This window comes from Staurois parvus, unplaced genomic scaffold (genome assembly GCF_062004578.1).
Source record: "Staurois parvus isolate SC_StPar_1 unplaced genomic scaffold, SC_StPar_1.0 ptg000470l, whole genome shotgun sequence".
In the NCBI taxonomy this organism is placed as follows: domain Eukaryota; kingdom Metazoa; phylum Chordata; class Amphibia; order Anura; family Ranidae; genus Staurois; species Staurois parvus.
In genome coordinates, this window is record NW_028318266.1 from 828,614 (window position 1) to 841,645 (window position 13,032).

Consider the following 13,032-nt stretch of genomic DNA (forward strand, 5'->3'; position numbering starts at 1 on the left):
GTCCAGTGGGATTAGGCCTACCTGCAGCTGGAAAAGAGGAAAACTCAGCGCTCACTGGCCCCCTGAGAGAGGACCACCTGTATGGCAGGGAAGGAGGAACTGGATCCCCTGTTCAGGGATACCTCTAGATTGCTGGGTGAAGAGAAGTTCATTTAGGGTCTGGGGTGGTACACTAAGGAGATGCTTGCTTGCTCTCCAACAGAGACTGTGCTGCAGAGAAGGCTTGTAAATACAGTAGTTCCAGGAAGTTGTCCTCAGTTCATCAGTTCCCTTGGGCATCCTGTACTTCCCTAACCCTATCCCAGTTCAAATCCCTTAAATGAAACAACAAAACCAAAGCTGATTTCTGACTTTGGATGCAAGCCTGTGTGAAGATGTGTGATGCCTGGATGTGCATGACTATAGAGGGACGCAAATCTTCTAGTGACTCCTAAGGGGGTAGTGCTACATTAGGTTTAAGAAGCAGGCTATGTGTTGGGTTAAAGGGAGGGTTGTGTGTTGAGTTAGGGCTTAGGTGGAGGGTTAAGTGGAATTGAAGCCTAATGTAATACCCTCTTAGATTCATGATGGTTAGACAAGAGCTGAATAGCAGCTCTGGTGTAATAGCCAGAAGGGTCAAATTTGGGCCGAGAGTGAGAGGCCCTGCATGGCCAGTCTCTCTGGAATTTTCCCCTGCTCTGAGGTTTTCCTAGGAGGGCTTTGGAGGCAGTGGGAGAATTTGAGGAGTGGTTGGTTGCACCTTTTAGGGACCCCAGCCAATTCCCAACAGGAGGCTTGGCAAGAGGCTGGACTCCCTTAAAAGGTGTTGGAGCCTGCTCAGTGGGAGGAGTATGGTGGTGGAGAGCAGGAGTTGGAGTGGGAGGTTTGTGAGGCTGGAGGAAGAGGGATGTCAGGAGGCCTGCTGGAATGGGGCCTGTCTGCGAGCCTGGAAGCAAAAAGGAGGAAAGCTCAGGACTCACTGGTCCCCAGAGATAGGACTATCTGTGTGGCACGGAAGGAGCCACCCAGCTGATTGGCCTGGTAGCAGCAGCCATTCCATAAGCTGAGCAGGAGAGGATCTGAGTGAGTACACCTACGCCCCGTAGGTGGATAGGGGAAGGATCACTCTGATGGGAAACCAGATTTGCCCCCTTGTAGTGACTGTGCACCTACTTAAAAGGAACAGTAACCAGATCCCCTGCTCAGGAAGGAAAGACAAAGTGACAGACTGCTGGGTGCTGAGAAATTAATATGGGGTCTGGGGTACTACTTCTGGAGTTGCTGGCTAGCACTCCAACAGAGACTGTGTGAGAGAAAGGAGAAGCTGTGAATAGTTCAAGAAGTTTGTCCTCAAGATTTCAGTTCCCTTGGGAATCCTCAACTTACCCCATCCAAGATTAATCCCCTTAATAAAAAAACAACACTAACCCTCAAGGCCTGATTTTCCGACTAAGGATGAACGCTGTGTGAAAAGTGCTAATGGACTGGCTGTGCAAGACTATAGGGGAACCCAAATTCAACAGCAACCCCCAAGGGGGTAGTGCTACACTAACATTAACTATACTTAAAAATGTTCCCATCCTACTCCTCCCACCTATCCTGCCCACTCTGTGTAAAAAAGATCTCAATACTTATATTTTTTCAGTCTGGTCCGGTCTGATCAAGTGATCCTATAGCTTCGATTCCCCTGTCATGGAGTGTTCCACAATGGCTGGGAATTCAGGGAGCTGTGATGTCATCCATACTCTCCCATAGCCTCACTAACCTGGGTAAAAAAAGTTAGTATTCAGATCAGGCAGGATAGGTAAGAGGAGGGGGGACGGAACATTTTTAAGAATAGTTAGTTTTAGGCTTGAATTCCACTTTAAGGGATCATTTACACTTGCTTTGACTTTAATACACATTAAAGCGCCTACCACTTCATCATGCTTTTTTATGTGTTTTTTGATGCTTCTGTGATGCTACTTTGATGCTACAGTTATGCTTTGGCGATGCTTCTGTGATGCTTTTTTGAGGCTTTAATGAAGCTTGGCAAAATGTCCTGTGTGCACAGATTTTCTATTTGTTTTAAAGGGGCCTAGAAGAACCCTGGCTCAGTATTACCCCCAAGCCCAATAATCCCCCCACTTAAGAAACCCCCAGATTATTAGTAGTAGATCCTCAGCTCATTAGTACCCATGTTCAGCAGATCCACAGCTTATTATTACCCTCCTTCAGCAGACCCCTGCTCACTAGTATCCCCAACTCTGTCGAAGCCCTACTCAGTAGTACCCCCAGCTAGTTGATTCACCACTCAGCGATGATCCCCAGTTCCACTGATTCCCTGCTCAGTAGTAACCCACAGCTCTGCTGATCCCCTGCTCACTAGTAACCCCCAGCTCTGCTGATCCCTCACACACTAGTAATCCCCAGCTCTATTGATCCTCCAGTTCCCTGATCCTTCTTTCTCTCTTGTTTCCGCTGACCTCCTCCTATATTACTCCCATGCTGCACACCATGTGTAACATCTGTTAATTTCAAGTTGCTTTGATCCCCCAGCTCTGCTGATCCTCCACCATTCAGTTCTCTCTCTTTGGTCTCCACTCACCTTGCACTATAGCGCTCCCATGTTGCAAACCACTTGTGCCGCTTGCTAGTTACTCCACTCCAGTCCAGACCCCACCTACATTCCTGCTGCTCCACACTGCACACCTGTCAGGGCAGGAGCCGAGGAATGGACAGGCAGGCCTAACAATGTAACGCACTGGCTGACGACAACCACCACCCACAGACCGAAGTCCCTCAGGGCGCGGAGTCTAAGTCCCAGGCTGCCCTTCACCAGGGCCCCTGATGGTGGGGATGGACTTGACGCAGCCAGAAACCAGGTCGCGGCCCCCGAGACACCTCAGCTGCGGTAATGGCCGCCGCCAATGGCGTGTAGCTGGTGGAAGAGACTAAAGAGTAGTCAGACAAGCCGGGTCAACAACAACAGGACAAAACAGTACAGGACAGCAGACAGAGAATCACAGGTCACGAGCCGGGTTCAGCAACAGAGGGTCAGATCAAAGGAGAATACAAAGAATAGTCAAGTCACAAGCCGAATCAGATACCAGGAGAGTCACGAGAGTCAGAACAGAGTAATAGCGACACAAAGACACAAGTGCAAAGAGCATGTGCGGGCCACAGGCTTATATGTCATCAGCCACGCCCCTCTGGGGGATGGACCTCAGAGACCTGAAGGCATAAAAGGATTCCCACCATGCACAGCAGAATCCAAGATGGACGCCAGCACATGGAGTAACATAACCTCAGGGAAAAGGTAGGACCTTGACAACACCAGATGTGATGTCTGCACAAAACACTCCCAGAATGTATACACATGAACCAAAAGTGGCTGCTGATGACATCTTCCCAGATTGTTTGTTGGTTTCCCAGTGCATGCGGGGATATCTCATACCTGCAATACCTCCAAAACAATACGAAGCTAACTAGGAATAAAAGCCCCTCAAAGTTGCAGGTGCTATTAGCAAGTGTTGTCATGGACTTCTATGGAGGCTTTGGAGAAAGAAGGAAGCCACATGGAGTATAATTTTTGAAGCAAAGCAAAAAAACACAACAGTGTGAATAGGACTGTAAGGTAACCATTTTATTTAGTGAGAGGTGCTTTGGTTGGCATTCACAGCGCTTTACAAAAAGCATGTCCAATGCAACATTTTGAAGCAGGTGTAAAGAAGGCCTAAGTTTTGGGTTGGGGGAGGGTTAGGTGTTGAGTTATGGTTTAGGTGGAGGACAAGGTGTTATGTAAGGGGGAGTTGAGTTTGGGTTAAGGTGAAATGTTACGTGTTTGTTTGGAGGGAGCGTTAAATGTTGAGTTAGGGTTCAGAAGGTGAGTTAATGTTGATTTAGGGTTTAGAAAGAGGGTTAAATGTTGAATTAGGGTTTAGTTGGAGGGTTAAGTGTTAGGTGAGGGTGTTAGGGTTGGATGTTGGGGAAGGGGCCTTACTGACAGGTGAAGCTTGTAGCTTTTGACACTTTATTTCACATTGATTTCAGTCCCACACTACAAACTAACAGCTCTGAGCTCCTAACGTTGAGAGCTAACTACAATATGGCATATGGGTGTTCAAAAAGGAATACAACATGTCCAATCTTTTTCAGTATTTTTGTTCAGTGGAACCTTATAAAAATCAAAACTGACCCAATGACACCACAGACTCAACACTTCTGCAGGTACCATTGTAGCAAAATCAGAACTAGATAAATGAATGGCCATTAAACAACAAAGAGGTGCTAAGACTTTTTCTAGTGTAGCACTACCCACTTAGGAGTTGCAATAGGTTTGGGTCTCCTATAGTCCTGCACACCAAGGAAAAACACATTTTCCATTCAGATTTTCAGCCAGGAAACATTGACCAGTCCTTGAGCTTGTTTTGATGTTTTAATAGGGGTTAATATACTTGGATTGGGTAAGAGGTGTATGGAATGCCCAAATGGAACTTGAACTGAGGACAAGCTTCCTGAAACTATTTACAAGTATTTACAGCAAAATTCCTCTTCTGGAGAGCTAGCCAGCCTCCCCTGATGTACCACCCCAGACTCCAGATCCTCCTCAATCCAGCAGCTCTTGGTAAATGCTTGGGCAGGGGTTCCAGTCTCCGGCCACTACAGTGTGAATAGCCCTGAGTAAACAGCTAATCCAGTTTCCCACCAGAGTGCTTCTTTTCCCTTACTGGCCCAGGGGGTGCAGGTCTACTTACTGGGTCCCTCTCCTGTGCTGCTGGTGGGTCGGTGGCTGCTACCAGGCCTTCTAGCTGCGCCGCTCCTTCCCTGACGCACAGGTGGTCCCAAATTTTCAGCTTTCCAAGGTCTGTCTGCTGGTGAGTCCCTCTCCATCTTGGCCCCCTCACAGGTCCCTGTCTCCAGTCTTTCACATCTCTCTTTCTCTCTTCCACCCAAACTCTCCTGTTGCTGAGCAGGCTCAGTTACTCTTAAAGGTTGTCCTGGCCCCTTGCCAACCCTCCTGTTGGAGATAGGCCAGGATCCTCTAAGAGTAGAAACCAGCCAGTCCTCAGATCCACCCACTGCTTCTAGACCTTTCTCCAAAGTTCTAGAGCAGGAGGAAATTCCAGAAGGGCTGGTCTACAGAGCTTCTCAGCCCTGACTCTCAGTTTTGACCCTCAGTTTTGACCCTCTGCTAGCTATTACTTCCAGACTGCTACTCAGCCCAAGCTAACAATTGGAGTCTAGCTCCCCCTAGCTATCTAGGGGGGTGCTACACTAGTTTCCAGTAAAGGTGCTTCCTTCAATGCATTGGGGTTGATTTACTAAAATAGGAGAGTGCAAAATCTGGTGCAGCTGTGCATGGTAGATAATCAGCATCAGTGTCAATTAAGCTTTGACAAAAATACCTGGAAGCTGATTGGTTTCTATGCAGAGCTACACCACAATTTTTCATTCTCCAGTTTTAGCTAATCAACCCCATTGTGTTCCTCTTGTCTCATTTATATCATTGTACTGGGATTATTTCCTATCTGGGACATGCAGCTTGTGCTTACCTCAGCCAACCCATATCTTGGACTTTATCCCATCAAACTCAGCAGTTTCTATGTGTTGTGCTTAGTTTGTTGGCATCATAAGTTAAGATATCATGGCCTGTTGTGTCTAAAAACGTTCTAGAAATTCTGTGGGGGAAATATGCAACAAATGTGGGTTGTGTGAATGGGTGACGTAATTGTGCAAGCTCTGCTGGAGTGTCTGTACAATATCTGCCTATAGGTGAATTCATCTTTATATAGAAAGGATATACATGAAAAGAATAAAATAATACATAGAAATATGTGTTCTTGGCAAAGGCTTGTCCTTGAAGTTCAGTTGACCAGAACATTTAGCACAGCGGTTCTCAACCTGTGGGTCGCGACCCCTTTGGGGGTCGAATGACCCTTTCACAAGGCCATCGGAAAACACGTATTTCCGATGGTCTTAGGAACCGAGACTCCGCTCCTCTATCCGTCTCCAGGCGGGTCCGCCCACATGCAGATAGACTCTATGAGGTAGTGGTGAGGGCGGCCGGAGGGGCTCGGCAGGGTGTCCTGCAGTCCTGGTTTGCTGCGAGCCTCTCATGCTGAACTAACACCAGCACACTGATTGGCCCGCTCCCTCTTCCCTGTGCATTATGAGAGGCCGGCCAGGCTGGAGGCTCCTCCCCTGCAAGGGGCGGGTTGGAGGTGCCCTGCTGCCGCCCATTGGCTGCTCTTGCACCTGCTGCATGTTTCCCCGGGCGGGCAGCTGCTCACAACAGCTGGATAGATGTGAGCCGGGCCCCCCTTTGTCTCCAGGGAGGGGGGATCTGGTTACCCACAGAGCGTGTGCCCTACAGCCACTCACCTCCCACGGAGGCATCTCCTCACAGCACATGTCAGACAGATGACTTGGTGTGGAAGAGGGCTGATATCCCTGGGGGGTGGGGGGGAATACTGGTCACTTCAATTTTACTATCAGATCCAATTGGCAATCAGATTAACTTCTATTCCCATCAAATTCCTCCAGTCGATTGACCAGGGCGCAAAATGATCGACCGTTTTGCATCGATTGACCGCACTGAGATTCTTTTTCCATCAATTGTACTAGATTTCCATCAATTTATGAGATTGCATAGTGAGAACAGAGATGTGGTCGATAATCTCAGATTGTATCTTCCAAATATTGATTGAAATCCACTTCCCCCGTCCGTGGCTGATCACTTGATCGTGTTGTTGGTAGTGCTGCACCGAAATGAAAATTCTGGTGCCGAAAAAAAAAACACTTTCTGATAATCTGATCGTTAGTACTCCGCTGCCGAGGGATGGTCATGACAGTTCATGCGAAAATATCCAAAGGGACGGGCACAAAAATGTTCTCATACAATCACAGAAGGAACTATTGAAAATACATCCAGCATATCAGATATTTGCATTACGTTTCATAATAGTAGCAAAATTACAGTTATGAAGTAGCAACAAAAATCATTTTATGGTTGGGGGTCACCACAACATGAGGAACTGTATTAACCACTTCCTGTCCGGACACTTTTACCCCCTTCCTGTCCGGACACTTTCCCCCCCTTCCAGTCCGGACACTTTTACCCCCTTCCTGACCATGGCAATTTTCAGCTTTCAGCGCTATCACAGTTTGAATGACAATTGCGCGGTCATGCAATACTGTACCCATATGAATTTTTTACCATTTTTTTGAGACAGATAAAGCTTTATTTTGGTGGTATTTATTCACCGCTGGGATTTTTATTTTTTTTACTATGTAAATGAAAATGTCCAAAAATTTTGAAAAGTGTTTTTAATAAAATTTTGCAAATAAATAATATTTCATCATAAATCTTGGCCAAAACTTATTCCGTTATTTTTTTAGTAAAAAAAAAAAATCCAAATTAGTTTATAACCAAAAATTATAATTTTTAAAAAAAATTTTTACATTTTTATATTATTTTTTTTTTTTTTTATTTTTTTTTTTTACATACTGTCACCCTAGCAGTACAGTGCCACCATGGTGACACTGTATTACTTGTGGGGGGTGATGAAGATTTTTTTTTTATTTTTTTTTTTTACACTGATTGCTCTTTCACCCATATAGGATGTAAAAGCAATCATTTCTCTTTCTCTCTGTCTGCATTCTTGCAGTCATTGAGAATTACTGAGTGAGCTGTGAGTGGTCACAGCTTGTCACATGGTACAAGGATGTTGTGAATAGCCTTGTACCATGTGATCTCTGCGATCATTCACAGATTTCACACGTAGTAAGCAATGATGTCACAAGTGACATCTTGCTTACTACTTTGCATGCGATCACTGATTCGCCAATCAGTGATCACATGATCAGGACCTCGTACAGAGGTCCCGTCCGACGATCGGTGTTTCACTGTGTCTGGAGGACACAACGGGCACCGGATCGTGGTGGTGCGCGCTCCCAGGGAGCGCGCACAGCTAGAAAAGGCGGGTGCCGTTTATGAATGGCAACCCGCCCCTGGACTGCCACCGCCCTGCCGTTTATAAACAGCAGGCGGATGGCAAGAGGTTAAAGGGTCACGGCATTAGGAAGGTTGAGAACCACTGATTTAGCAGGTTCAGTATGAATCACAATTAGGTCTGATATATGCCAAGGTGTCACATACCGGATAATTACATTTTCAAATAGTAAAAAACACAGACTGGGATTTTTTTTTTTTTTAGGCACCGCTTAACCACTTGAGCTCCAGAGGATTTACCCCCCTTAATGACCAGGCCTCTTTTTGCCACTCAGCGCTGCACTAATTCAACTGATAATTGCGCGGTCATGCAATGCTGCACCCAAACGAAATTTACGTCCTTTTTTTCACACAAATAGACCTTTCTTTCGGTGGTATTTGATCACCTGTGCGCTTTTTATTTTTCACGCTATAAACAAAAAAAGGCCAAACATTTGGAAGAAAAACAATATTTTTTACTTTCAGCTATAAAAAATATATAGTAAACTCAAAGTTGGTTATAAATTTAGGCCAAAATGTATTCTGCTCCATGTTTTTGGTAAAAAAATCCCAATAAGTGTATATTGATTGCTTTGTGTGAAGTTATAGCGTCTACAAACTATGGGATAGATACTGCAATTTACGCCATTTTTCTGCTATACAGCGCTGCGCTAGTTTAACGGACAATTGCGCGGTCATGCAATATGGTACATAAATGAAATTTACATCTTTTTTTTCCCCACAAATTGAGCTTTCTTTCGGTGGTATTTGATCGCCTGTGCGGTTTTTATTTTTTGCACTATAAAAAAAAAGGCTGACAATTTTGAGGAAAAAAAAACAATATTTTGGACTTTTTGCTATAAAACATGTCCAGTAAAAAAAAAATGCAAAAATCAAATTAAGTCATAAATTTCTGCCAAAATGCATTCTGCGACATGTCTTTGCTAAAAAAAATCCCAATACGTGTAAATTAATTGGTTTACGTGAAAGTTATAGCGTTTACAAATGGCGGGAAAGATACTGGAATTTTTTATTTTTATTTATACTAATAATGGCGCCAATCAGCAACATATGGCGGCAATCAGCGACATATGGCGGCGACCAGCGACTTATGGCAGGACTGCGGGACTGCGGCGGACATTTTGACACTGGGGGGGGAACCGACTTAGGGTCACTGACATCCCCAGTGACACCAATACAGTGATCAGTGAAAAAAAACCACTGAAACTGTACTAATGTCACTGGGGAGGAAGGGGTTAACATTTTTAGAATTTGCAGTGTAAGGGGAGTGTTTTACTAGGGGGCGGGGGTGTGTACTGGACAGGGGAGGGAGGGGGGAGCTGATCGAGGGAGAGAAACTCTGCAGCTTCTCACAAGCTGTCAGAGAACTGACACAGAACAGGGCTACGTGTAAACAATGCAGCCCTGCTCTCTGTCAGCGATCACCGTCAATCGTGGGAAAACGGCCGGTAAAAACCGGCCGTGACCTGGCGGCTGACACCCGCTGCTGACACCCGCGGGACAGGTACGGCGGGAGCGCGCCTCGTGCGCGCCTTCTACCTGTTTTGAAGGCAGCCGTTTTAAATCGTGCTTTTGCCTACGAGTGCCGCCCTGCCGCCGTTTATATGCGGTGGCTGGGCGGCAAGTGGTTAAATGAAACACAACTAATAAACCAACTAAATGTTTATTAGAAATAACATAAAATAGAACATCCATTAAAAAAAAAGGCTGAGAGTATACATGGCCCCAACTGGCCCAATATTCTCTACTACATCATAACCACCCTCCATACATTATTATTATTATTATACAGGATTTATATAGCGCCAACAGTTTGCATACATATGTGTGACGGGAGTCACTTTAGGTGGGGGGCCCATGGAACCCAGCTCACTTTGGAGAGGTGGGGAGACCCCTGTCTCAGCTCCCCATATCCCTCTTATGTGTAAGTCACCCTGTGCCTGTTAGGGGTACAGGGTGATCTGTCCTAATATTGTGTAGACATGTCTAGGAGATAGGTGGGGTGGGGGTTGTGGATTGTTTGGTGTTATCTGGTTGCATCCCATTGTTCTATTATTTGTCTTGCTTGGGAGCAAACTATTATGGGATGTATGTGTTTATGTGTATTAGCTTAGTGGGGGGGGGTGCCTCCAGCACCCCTCCCTCCTGATGGGACTGTTTGCTGGTGTGAAGTTTGAATACCTGTGTGTCTCTTGTTACTAAATGTAGATTGCCCCGCCCTGTGTCATTATGCAGGGAGGGGGGATTGTCCCTTGAGTGTATATATCTTGTATCTTTGGTAAAATAAACTAGTCTACCTTCTGGCTCGCTTCAAATCTGGTGTCGTCTGGATCTTGGGGTAACAATAGCCAGAGTCACTGGTCTTGTGTTCGAGAGCCTGAGAACCAGCTTCTTGATGGAGATACCCAGTCGTGGGTGTCCGGGGTCCGTTACAATATGTTACATCATTTCTATTACAACAGTCAAATTTTGTTACTTATGACTCCAACATGTTTCAATTTTTAGGAAAACCTTCAAGGGGAAACTAATGTTCAGTATGAGAAACTACCAAAACAAGGAAATAAAGCATGTCCATAGGTTGTCAATGACCCCACACGGTGTAAATTACAGGGAAGCACAACAGGCGCCAGGAATTTCTCAGTCAAGTATACACCACTTAGAAAGGGGAAGGAGAAAAGGAAAAAAGCAAGACTGCTCAAAAGAGCTCATGAAGATTTACATGGTGCACATAGATGTTTGCAATTTAATAATAGAAAGTTATAAAAAGGAACAGTGTACACTATATCCCTCAACTGAAATGTGCCAAACCAAAATAAATGTACAGTTGTCTTAAAAATAATAGCAGTCAGACATCACTAACCGGATCAATCACTGTTTTTGGTAGAAATGATATTTCTACATGGCAAATAATTTACTAGCAGGTGTAGTAGAGTAATAGAAATCCAACAGACCCAACAGTCATGACATGCATGCTGCTGATTCTGTGTCATTGAATCACTCATTGAAAGGGGCGTGTTCAAAATAATAGCAGTGTGGAGTTCTATTAGTGAGGTCATTCATTCTTTGATAAACAGGTGGCAATTATTGCCCTTATTTAAGGAAGGAAGGCAGCAAATGGTGTACATGCTGATTACAGAGCATTTCTCTCTGAAATTCTGAGGAAAATGGGTCGTTCCAGACATTGTTCAGAAGAACAGCGTACCTTGATTACAAAGTTGATTGGAGAGGGGAAAACATATAGAGAAGTGCAGAAAATGATCGGCTGCTCAGCTAAAATGATCGCAAATGCTTTAAAATGGCAACCAAAACCTGAAAGACACGGAAGAAAGCGAAAAACTACCATTGGAATGGATAGAAGAATAGCTAAAATGGCGCGGACTCAGCCAACAATCAGCTCCAGGAAGATGAAAGCAGGTGTGACGTTCCCTGTGAGGACTGTTACAATTAGAAGACGCCTATGTGAAGCCAAGCTATCTGCAAGAAGTCCCCGCAAAGTCCCACTGTTGGAAAAAAGACGTGTGCTGAAGAGGTTACAATCTGCCAAAGAGCACACTGACTGGCCTAAAGAGAAATGGGGCAACATTTTGTGGACTGATGAAAGTAAGATTGTTCTTTTTGGTTCTAGTGGCCGGAGACAGTTTGTCAGACGACCCCCAAACACTGAATTCAAGCCACAGTACACTGTGAAGACCGTGAAGCATGGTGGTGCAAGCATCATGATATGGGGATGTTTCTCATACTACGGTGTTGGGCCTATTTATCGCATACCAGGGATCATGGATCAGTTTGAATACATCAGAATACTTGAAGAGGTCATGCTGCCTTATGCTGAAGAGGAAATGCCCTTGAAATGGGTGTTCCAACAAGACAACGACCCCAAACACACCAGTAAAGGTGCAACATCTTGGTTCCAGACCAACAAGATTGACGTTATGGAGTGGCCAGCCCAATCCCCGGATCTTAATCCAATAGAAAACCAATGCATCTCGCTTAGTTCTGGCTGCACTACACCTCTCCCTGCAAACCAGATGCTGATTTGGGTGCCACACCAGTCGCAGCTCAGCCATGTGGAAGAGCTGCGCCGCGTGTCACCTACAGGACTGCTCAGTGCTCACTGTGGACTGTTCTGGAGACAGATTGTTAGACATCCCGATGATAAACTGATTGACAATGTTGCTGGACGTGAGCCTGTGCTGTGACTGTCTTTTTTTGGATTGGGCTCTTTGTGACTGTCTCTTTGATGCAATGGTCTGTCTCATTGGTGGATTGGGCTGTCTCTTTGCTAAATATATGGGGGGGGGTCTCTGTAAGCCGTGTACCGGGGTGGGCTCCCCAGGATACAGTGAAGTCATGAACAAGGAAAGCAACCCCAACACCAGCTTTTGCCACAACAGAATTTTACTTAGATGTGGCAAATAAACACAACCACAAATGCTGGAAATATACAATATATTTACATACACCCAGCGCAGAGGCTGAGACCCTTGTGCTGCACAGCACGGCGCCTCCTGATGGATGAAGGTAGAAGGTGTAGTAATTGACCTACTGGCGGGCACAACTAAGCTGCCACACCTTACCTGTTATTACCCTAAAAGAGCAGGAATCAGTGTATGGGTGTACGGTATGGGCTAGCCTGCGGTGCAGCACAACAGCTTACAATCTTACACAAATCTACAGTATTCCCCCCTCCCATAACTGGTCCTGTAGCACGTGCCTGAGTATTCCTTCTGAGCAAAACGTCAGTCTGGCTTGAGTTTGTAGGATTTTATCAGCTCTCCAATGTGAAATGTCACTTTAAGTGGTGGAGTCCTTCCAATATTCAGTAACAACACTTGTGGCCTGACACAAACAGAGACCCTAACTAACTATAGGTCTGGACTCAGTCTCTAGGCGCCAACACTGAAATGAGGTGCGTGCACAATCTTACCGACCCGGGTCTGCTTTCACCCGCTGGTGACTCTGAACAGAACAAATGTCTCTCCAACAAGCTTGCGATATTGCAGTGTATGCTGCGTTGTTCCTCTGCTCTCATCAGCATTCCTGGCAGCAATCTTCCTTTC